This window comes from Lissotriton helveticus, assembly GCF_964261635.1.
Source record: "Lissotriton helveticus chromosome 1_1 unlocalized genomic scaffold, aLisHel1.1 SUPER_1_unloc_16, whole genome shotgun sequence".
Lineage (NCBI taxonomy): Eukaryota > Metazoa > Chordata > Amphibia > Caudata > Salamandridae > Lissotriton > Lissotriton helveticus.
In genome coordinates, this window is record NW_027611655.1 from 2093052 (window position 1) to 2103634 (window position 10583).

Here is a 10583-nt window from a genome sequence, read left to right on the forward strand (position 1 = left end):
CAACCGACTACGCTGGAGCACCTTTAGGTGGGGGTGCTATGTGATTGGAGTGAGTGTCAGTGAGGTCAGGAGTGATACAAAAAGTGATGTTAAAAAATACCTGGCCTAGTGATAAGAAAAAATGTTTAATAAACACTGGCTGGTATTATTAAAAATAAGTGTGGTGCGGAGAGGTTAAGCTGATTAATGGGCTTACTCTCCTGTGTGGGTCAACATGTTTCGGGGCGTGGAGCCCCTTCATCAGGACCGGGAGAAGATCCCCCTGTCACTCACTAATGTTACACCACAAAAAAATTGTGAGGTGTATGTACAAAAAAATGTGAAGAAACTAATCAATGTGTGTAGCTATAAATTTTATAATTACACAGTTCCTACCACTATCACAATTATGATGTAGTATGCTTTTCAGAGGGAGGAGTCAATGCCTCATGAGCCAGCTGTAGACAGAAGGGTATTAGAGGGTCCAATCAACCTCCAGCACGATGGTGCTTCCTCCTTTGTCCGCGGCTTCCGTGGTTGGCCACACAGGAGAGTAAGCCCATTAATCAGCTTAACCTCTCCGCACCACACTTATTTTTAATAATACCAGCCAGTGTTTATTAAACATTTTTTCTTATCACTAGGCCAGGTATTTTTTAACATCACTTTTTGTATCACTCCTGACCTCACTGACACTCACTCCAATCACATAGCACTCCCACCTAAAGGTGCTCCAGCGTAGTCGCTTGTCGCAGCACTGCCCCGTCCCGCAGCGGTACGGGAAGACCCCGATGATGAAGCATGACACCAAGGGCCCTTTTGGTGTGTGAGGGGTATTTTAACAAAAAATGTGTATTCCACTAACATCTGGATATACACTCACCCTACGTGAGGTGGACCCGATTGATAAGTAGTACTTCTGAAAAGAGGAGGACGTGCCCACCTTGGTGCCATCCAGCACCACCTCCTCACTCCCCCCTTTTTGATTTTTCTTCCTCACCCGAGCACCCCATGTGGCAGCGGTTCACTCTGCCAGCCGGGTGCGCCAGGGCAGGGCCGGGCCATGGGCCTATGGTGTGTGCTTGCAGGAGGCGGCCAAGGGTTTGGGCTGGCAGCGTCAGTCACTCAGGCTGCTCCGTCGTTAATGATCCTTCCGCAGGTTCACCTATGGAAACCTTGTTATGACTTTTACTTCCTCTAGATAGTCATGTTTGATCGTCTTCTTGGTGCTCCGCCAGGGTCATTGCCAACCCCAGAGGGGCCGATACGAAGACCTCACTAACCCATCCAATTGGTAGTAGCGACGGGCAGTGTGTACAAAGGGCAGGGACTTAATCAAGACGTATCGGCGGCTGTGGGTGGGGGCCCAGGTCTCGGGGACCCTGCTGCCTCTCCTGGGGTCCACGGTTGGGGTCCCCGATCGCGGCGGCGGTGTAAAGATCGCTAAATCAACACGTCGCCTGTTGTTTCCGTCCACCCCGCTCCTGCCTGTTTCCCCGGAGTAGCCGGCCTCCGGGGTTAAAGATTTGCTTTGTCATCGGGCGAGTGGAGATGGATCAGACGGAGTGTTTCCCATCACTGAGGACTGTCATGACCGCCATTGGGGCTCTTCATTCGCACATGGAAGCCATTTTCCACAAACTGGCCGTAAGGATTGAGACTGTGTGTTTGAGACTGGACTCCGGCTCTTTGCCAGACCTGAAACAAACAGTGTTTCCCGCGAAGCTCGGATTAACCCAAAGGGAGGACCCCGAACAGACGCACAAGCAAAATGGTACGTGACTGGGTCCTCTGAACAATTAGCACAATCAACAGAGCCATCACCCATGAAGGACCCATTCGTTCTTTTACTCCTGGAGACTTCCTTCAGTACTTTTTGGATTGACTTCCGTATGGTTGGTGGACTTCGAGACTTAACATTTTTCACCCTCTCTGGCTGCATGCGCCTCAATTTCTTAACACGCTTTTACTCTCCTGCTAATATGGTGGTTCTACCGGATGGTGTTTGTACGATGGATCGGAAGGGCCAGGGCTGAGTTTGACTGTCTGGGTTCGATACAATGACTTTTTTTTGGTTCTGCCGGGTGGTGTTCGTATGATGGATCGAAAGGGCCAGGGCGGAGTTTTATTGTCTGGGTTCGATACAATGTATTTGTTTGATACGGGACTTGCTGCCTCTATTGCTCCGGGAGTTGGGCGGGGTTTTTTTATAACTTCCCCTATCTGTTCCCTTACTTATTTCTTTAAATCGCTATCTATGATGATAGGGGTTGTTTGCTTCTGACGGGGGGAGGGGAGTCCGGGAGCTTGTATGATATTTCCTCCTCCATCTTTTCCCTTCCTTGGGGCTTAGTTTAGTGGGCGACAGGCACGCTGCTAGTGGGGTTCGGCCGTAGCCATCTGCAGGGGTGCAGGGTGGGGGGATGGGGGGGTTTGTTTTTCCTTTATTTTGTTTCTATGGCCTTTTCTTCCTTTCCCCTTTTTTCTTTTTACAAGAGATATGGCGTATTATCCTGGGTCGCTCTGTTTCTCATATTCCGGTGTCAAGTATTTGCTTTCCATTATCCTGATTTACGGGTGGGCTGGCTCTGACGACGTTGACTGTTTGTGATCTGTAACGTACTGTTTCGCTCTAATTATATGCCTGTATTGTTGACTCTCAGATGCCTTCTAATTGACATGTACTTCTTCCATCTATTTGCATATTCACCGCTGTAATGTGTTCTACTGTATGATACCCAGTATGGTCATTTCTCCTCTTGTGTTATAATCAATAAAAATATATATAAAAAAAAAAGAAATAGCTATCAATCTGTCAATCCTTTCCGTGTCCTGGCCAGGTGAAGATTCCCGTGTTGAATCAAATTAAGCCGCAGGCTCCACTCCTGGTGGTGCCCTTCCTTCAATTCCTTTAAGTTTCAGCTTTGCAACCATACACTCCCCCCGAGAACCCAAACACTATGGTTTCCCGGAAGCTGCTGGGTGGGAATAACGCCGCCGGATCGCTAGTCGGCATTGTTTATGGTCGGAACTAAGATGGTATCTGACCGTCTTTGAACCTCCAACTTTCGTTCTTGATTAATAAAAAAACATTCTTGGCAAATGCTTTCGCTTTGGTTCATCTTGCGCCGGTCCAAGAATTTCACCTCTAGCGGCACAATACGAATGCCCCCGGCTATCCCTCTTAATCATGTCCCCAGTTCCAAAAACCAACAAAATAGAACCAGAGTCCTCTTCTATTATTCCTAGCTGAAGTATTCAGGTGACCAGCCTGCTTTGATCACTCTAATTTTTTCAAAGTAAACGCTTCGGACCCCCAGGACACTCGGTCAAGAGCATCAAGGAGGTGCCGAGAGGTTGGGGCAGGCGGTAGCTCACCTCGTGGCAGACCGCCAGCTCGATCCCAGGATCCAACAACGAGCTTTTTAACTGCAGCAACTTTAATATACGCTACTGGAGCTGGAATTACCGCAGCTTCTTGCACCAGACTTGCCCACCAATGGATCCTCGTTAATGGATTTAAAGTGTACTCATTCCATTTACAGGGCCTCAAAACAGTCCTGTATTGTTATTTTTCGTCAATACCTCCCCGAGTCGGGAGTGGGTAATTTGTGCGCCTGCTGCCTTCCTTGGATGTGGTAGCCATTTCTAGGACTCCCTCTCTGGAATCGAACTCTGATTCCCCGTTACCCGTGATGACCATGGTAGGCACAGAAAGTACCATTGAAAGTTGATAGGGCAGACATTCGATTGTATCATCGCTGTCACGGGCCCGTGCGATCGGACTGAGGATATATAGAGTAACTAAAGCAGCTGGGTGTGATTAGATTGGTCTTGGTCTGATAAATGCATGCATCCTGCGAGGTCAGTGCTCGTCGGCATGTATTAGATCTAGAATTTCAACAGTTATACAAGTAACAGAAGGACCGATCAAAGGCACCATAACTGATTTAGTGAGCCATTCGCAGTTTCACTGTTTTGGCAGTGTGTACTTACACGCACATGGCTAAATCTTTGAGACAAGTATATGCTACTGACAGGATCAACCAGGTAGCCACACCTGCGGATGGAGTAGGTTAAGGGGTCCGCATGCCCATCTCTCTGACCAGCAACCTTTATGCACCCCTCCCTCTGGGAGCCTGCTGGGGAAAGGAGCCTGCTGGAGGGGTGGAGAGGTGCGGTCACTTGGGTACCATCAGGCCCAGCTGTCTCCCCTGGAAGGGAGAGGTGGGCCGAGGTGCAGCCTAAGTGAGACGCACAGGTAGAGCAGCCTGCTGGCAGTGGCACCCCTCAGAATGGTCCTTCCGAGCTGCTGTGAAAATCTGCTGAGTGTAGAGGGGTGACAGCGTGGAGCACGGGCCTTCGAGCCTGCTGGGCAGCAGCATCCGAGGGCCGGTCGCCACCCGACCCCTTCCACTCGGGTCAGACCACTGGGGGACATGAACTGCCGTGGCCACTCTGCCTTTGCTCTGCTGGGTACGGTGAAGGGCCTCCCGCCAGGCGGCAGGCCCTCGAGTCGGACTGTCGTAATAGAGAGGAAGCTCCTTGCTTGAAAAACACCAGAGGCTGGCCAAGCAGTCAATCCCTAAATGGACTGAGAGTGCCCAATCAATCAGAGTACAGCTGGGGCATCCCCTGGCAGGCCGTCCTGCGCAGGAGGTATGCTGGCTTACTCAGAGGTCTGACTGACCCTCTCCCTACTAATCCAGAGGAGAATTACCCCCCCTTTCTTGCAATCTGTGCACACAAGGTGACAGAAGGGACTCAAGGCGTGAATGTGCCTGACCTCCTGGAGCCCTCCTGGAGCCCTCACTGGGATCGGGGAGGCAAATCAAGCCTCATCGAGACTGTCATCTGGTCGCCCTATTGGAAAGAATTGCATGCAACCAGATGGCGGCGGGGAAAGGTGCGACCAGATAGCCGGGCTCGAAAGGGAAGCCATCTGGTCCCTCTGTGCCCCAACTAAAGAGAGGACAAATTCTCATTTATAAAAGAAAGAAGGAAGAAAAAGAAGAAACAGGGAGAACCATAAATCAGATAACTCAGAAAAAATCTTTCAGAAAATATCACAAATTTATTATAAATATATAGAATTAGATAAGCACGCTCAGATAAATATTTACTGGTATACAAAACAATTCATCACAGAAGGACCAGACAGGGTGGCAAACAACAAATATGTTACAATAACGATACAACATATACAAGGATTATATGTCCTTTGAAATTGATTGGCCACATATGCGTCAACGGCGTTTCAACCGCTGTTTAGTTGGGCGGTCATCATCAGGACAAAATTGTTCACTGAGCGTCAAGCAATTTCTGTAATTACAAATACATTTATCAAAATTACTGTTTTGGACTCCCTTGAAAAAAAGGAAAAGAGGAAGAAAAGAAAAGCAAAAGAAAAAAGTTTTCATCCCCCTCCCTAGTGAAAAAGGCTACCAACACCAAAAGTTTTTTTTTTTTTTTATTCACCTGTATTAAAATTACTGTGCGAGCGATCACATTAGTTTAGAAACGCTCTCAAGGAAAGTTCATATCCACAGTCTGCTGTAAACAAAAAACTCAGATAAACAGCCAGTCTAAATTCATAGGGACATCTACAAAAGCCATTGTGATGACCACTTACTTAAAAACGGTAATTAATACCACGAAGTAAGGTATCTGCTTCAGATCTTCGTGTTCATGCAAGAAATGCAACCAGGGAATGGAGATTCAATCTTCAATTGTCAATGTCACCCGGCAGTAAGCTTTAAGGAGAAAGGGGGAGAGAATTAACTGTGTCTGTCTGTATCGCTTTATTCAACTGAGAAGCCATTAAGGTCTCTCAAGAAACAAGCCGCTATGTGGACATGAGAAGGTCAGTATATCCTCCACTTGTCTTAGATATGATTTACAAAAAAGGCTTAGTGGCTAATGTAGGCACAGCCTCATGATATCATAAATAAATATGGATATGCATTACCAGCATAGCCGTATTATGCTGGCTTTGATATCTGTGCAAAGACGCCTAAGGATATATACGACTAAAAACTAAATCGGTTTCAAGTCAGGTGCTATAAAATAGTAGTTCACAGCCGTAGTTTACAACCATTTGGCAAAGGATATAAACTATGCACCAAAAATTCAAGTCGGGCACTATAAAATACTGGTTTGCACCCAGTTGGTACGAGATATAAACTATGTATTCAGGGCACATCTCAATCTTGAAATTAAAGAGCAATGGGCAGTCACAAAGAGTTGCAAAAAAAGGGGGGTATTATTACGTGTATCACCATACCAACGAGCAATACATATCATATTCGACAAAAGCCTTAGACCGATCAATGACTAGTAAACTCGCGTGCCCAAGACATAGCAAATAGCTAAAAAAAGGGGTTCTCCCCTGCACACACTTACCGCAAACTCCTTACTGCCACTCGAAGTTGGGGGTGTGAACCAGGCTCACGCGCGCAGCGTTTAAATGGCTGTTCGTAGGGAAATCAAGGTAGGACTTCGAAAACTATTACAAAGGGGCGCCACAATGCTATGATGGCAATCAAGAAAGGACTTCGGAAACTATTACAAAGGGGAGCCATGGTACCAAGTTCATAAGATCCCTATACCTGACCTCACGATAGATTTTTAAAAAGAACTTTAATCATTTCAGGAAACAAGTGCCTGTACCTAGCCTCACCCTAAACACTCTTAAGTCCTTCCTTGATCTCCCCGAGGCTCCTGGGCCCATAGGCAAAGGGTAAGCTCCCCCTGAACCCAGCCAAGCAGGGGGAGGCCCAGCGGGACCCCATCTAGGGCAGCCTGCCATGCGGTAGGCCCGGGGACAGACCCAGGGCTAGGGAGGTGTCCTGGCCCGTCCAGATGCCGGCTAAGGAACGCCAGGCCAGGAGGGGTGTTCCAGCATACCCTGCCCTTACTAATCTGGAGGAGAGCTACACCTCTTTCTGGGAACCCGTGCGCACCACGAGACTCAGGGAACCCTGGGCATACAGTTACCTGACCTCCTGGAGCCCTGGCTGGGATCTGGGAGGCAAATGAGCCCTCATCGGGACTTCCAGAGCAGCCCGGCCATCTGGTCACCCCATTGGATAGCATTGCATGCGACCAGATGGCCGAGGGGGAAGGACATCTGCCCGCCCGAGCTTCGCGGTAGGGCTCCCACCTGCCTATGCAGGGCTCGGGGGCTCTGCGGCCCGGGGGGCTGGGGGACCCCGGCTGTGCCTCAGGCACGGGGAGGACCACTGGAGCTCTCGGGCACAGACGCCCGGGGGAGGACTGCACAGGACCCATGGAGCCCTTCCCGGGCACTTTGCCACGCGTGGGCTGGAGGAGCGAGCCCCCAGACGTAGGAGAGATGTTGTCCTGGCATAGACCATCTGGTCCCCGGCACAGAACTGCCAGCCCGGGAGGGGAGTTCCGGCATACCCTGCCCCTGCTAATCCGGAGGAAAGCTACCTCTCTTTCTGGGAACCCGTGTGCACCATGAGACTCAGGGGACCCTGGGCCCAGACGGGCCTGACCTCCTGGAGCCCAAGCTGTGATCCAGGAGGCAAATGATCCACAATCGGGACTTCCAGGGCAGCCTGGCCATCTGGTCGCCCCATTGGAAAGCACTGGGTGCAACAGATGGTCGAGGGGAAAGGTGCGCCCAGATGGCTGGGACCGAAAGGACGCTCATCTGCCCACCCCGAGCTGAGCAATAGCGGTAGGGCTACCGCCTGCCCTTGCAGGGCTCCGGGGCTCTGCACCAGGACGTGCGCTAATTTTCCACACATTTCTTCCCTAATTCCGCGTAGTGGCATTACGCCAATTCTGCCCAGCCATAGTACTCACCCACGGTGAGAGTGGAGTAGCAGCCCTGTTTGGTCTTTGGGTAAGGTCCCTCCAATCATGGTAAGGGGTTGGTTACTTCCCAACCAGGGAACGCCCACCTTGGTCATAGATACGGAAGGTCGGCACGGGCAGAAGTCACCTGATTCAGACCTTTGTGAAAGGTGATATAGAGAGTGAAACCACACTAACCCCAGGGAAATCCTGGGGAGGTGCGGGGCGCTAGGAGCAGGCCAGCCTCCAACCTAAAATGTTCAACACAAATAGGGTAGCTCCGAGTACAGTGATGGAAGGTGCTCTAAGACTAAGTTGTGAGTGTGGACATCTCACAAAAGTGAAGGACTGGCCTCACACACCACCAGGTGTTATGCTTCTTCATCGGCAGTCCCCACCCTCTAGAAACTCTGTTTGGTAGAGGGCGGGCATTCACCTGACGACAGTGATGCACTTCTAAACTAAGTGGGGCCCTGTGAAAAGTGAGTGAAGTTTAAAAACCATTATAGTTACCCAATTAACTTTTAGCGTGGTAGGTAGCTATATGGTATTATAAAACGAGGGTGGACAGTGAATGGGGGAACTTATTGTCCCCTCACCATTATGAGTGCGGTCAACATGTTTCTGCCGTTTGGCCCTGATGAGTCCTTGGCATTCATCAGGACCTAAAACAAGGGGGCTCCGTTCTTACTAACTTTGTGGTGAGAAGGTACCAGTGGTGGGATGACCTGTGTAACACTCAACCCTAGAGAGGAGAGCTCTGAGTAAGCCCCAGCAACAAGCCCTACATGCCCCATGGGAGGAAAACGGAGGGGAGACCCCTGTAGTCAAACTTGCCTCAAGGTACGTCTCCTGTGATTGCCCCTAGGTGTTTTCTTCTGCCCATCAACAGAAATACAGCATTTCCAAGATCATCTGGTTCGAACGTGCTGTCTCTCACATATGTTTTACTTTATGGATAACGATTACTCTACACAAGACTTGGTCTCTGGTTTAAAACCACCATCCACCTTTTACTCTACTAATTCAATGATGCCACCAGAATTAATAACTTTTCAAGAAATTGATTCTCACATGCATAGATAAACTAAAATCAGAATGGTGTTTCATTCCTTACAATACTTCTTTCCCCAAAAGGGACAGTCTAAAAATTCTAAAAAACTACCATTCAATAATCCTAAACCAGCAGATAAAGGGGGTGGAATCGTTATCCAAGATCGTGCAGAGTATGACACTGAGATTAGCAAAGCAATTGCAGACCCCAAACATTACAGGAAATTGACATCAAATTCCCTCTCAACTATTAAAAATGAAATTTTGAAAGTGACCATCGAAGACAAAGAACAGGGATTCTTAACAAAGAAAGAATTTGAATACCTCAACAATGAGACACCGCGGACCTCAGTCTAATACACCATACCCAACATACATAAAAGTGTCACCAATTCACCCGGTCGCCCAATACTATCAGGCTGTGGGTCAGCTCTTGAACCAATAGGCCGATACATCTATTTCTTTCTCAACTGCTTTGTACCTCTACAAGAAACCTATGTGAGAGACAGCACATTTATGAGAAATCTGGTTCAAGGATTGCCCTTCGGCACCGACACAGGTGGGCTTGCTACATTGGCTATCACTTCATTGTACACAAACATCCAACAGGAGGAGAGCATCCTAGACACTAGACACATGCACACCGCCCACACAAGTGCCAGCAAACATTATCATATCATTATTAAGGATAGCACTTCAACACAACTATTTTCTTTCTGAAGGCCAGTTTTGTCAACAATGTTCTGGCCCTTCGATGGGGGCAGTTTTTTGGCAGACTTGGCAAATATTCACATGGATCCTGTTGAACACAGATATGCCCTGACTCATCAAAATAGATATTCTCTGTGTGGAAGTGGTATATAGATGATATTTTCCTGATTTGATCTGGATGTGAAGCCGATTGTCACTACTTCCATCTGTACCTCACCAACGTCCAAAAACGACTTACCTTTACAGCCACCATGAAAAAATCTGAAATTGCTTTCCTTGGCTTATCCATAAGAATGTTGTTTGCTCTTTTGGCAGTTCAAGTCAATGTCCCTTATCACTTTATTCCAGGTGTTCCACACCATAAGGTCCTGATGATACCCCCTCATTGCTCGTCGTCAACACTCTCTACAAACGAACCACCTTCTCGGACCCTTAGCATTGTTCTAGAGGACTGAATGATGATCTGAACATATTGTATTGTGGTCGTTTGTTGTACATAGAAACCTTCTTACCACTCATTCACACCTCTTTCCCTTTATAAGGTTCTATTTCACTTGAGTAACCGTGCACTAATAGGTATAAGTTTTTTGTGAAAAATGTTATCACTCAGTAAAATTGTCTATTTTGATAACTGCATCTCGTGTGTGACTCTGACTCTCCTTCTCACATTCACCCCCCCACAAAAATATTTACCACTGGGCGCCCTACCCATGAAGTATCCAGACACATAGGTCGTAGGAACCGTTGTTCTGTGTTAGATGGGCCCAAGGATCAATTGCTTGTGTTACTACTTCCAAAGTTAGCGGTTCACACAGGAATTGCCTCTGGCTGTCTGGAAGCCATACCATTGCGATGTCTGCGAGATATGAAGATATTGATTCGGGGTCATAGGAGGTACGAGAAGCGTATAATTCCTGGTATTATGACCAGAATCTAGCCATAATATGCCCACACCCATGACACAAAGTTCGGAGCACCACCACATAGTTAAGTGACCTGTTGCGGCGCAGTATATG

General features: G+C 48.2%; 1 pseudogene; it reads right to left on the bottom strand.

Annotated features, from left to right (window-relative positions):
* Window positions 1-1121: 1121 nt before the first annotated feature.
* LOC144805627 (18S ribosomal RNA) lies at window positions 1122-4032 on the bottom strand (annotated as a pseudogene).
* Between the last annotated feature and the right edge of the window lie 6551 nt (window positions 4033-10583).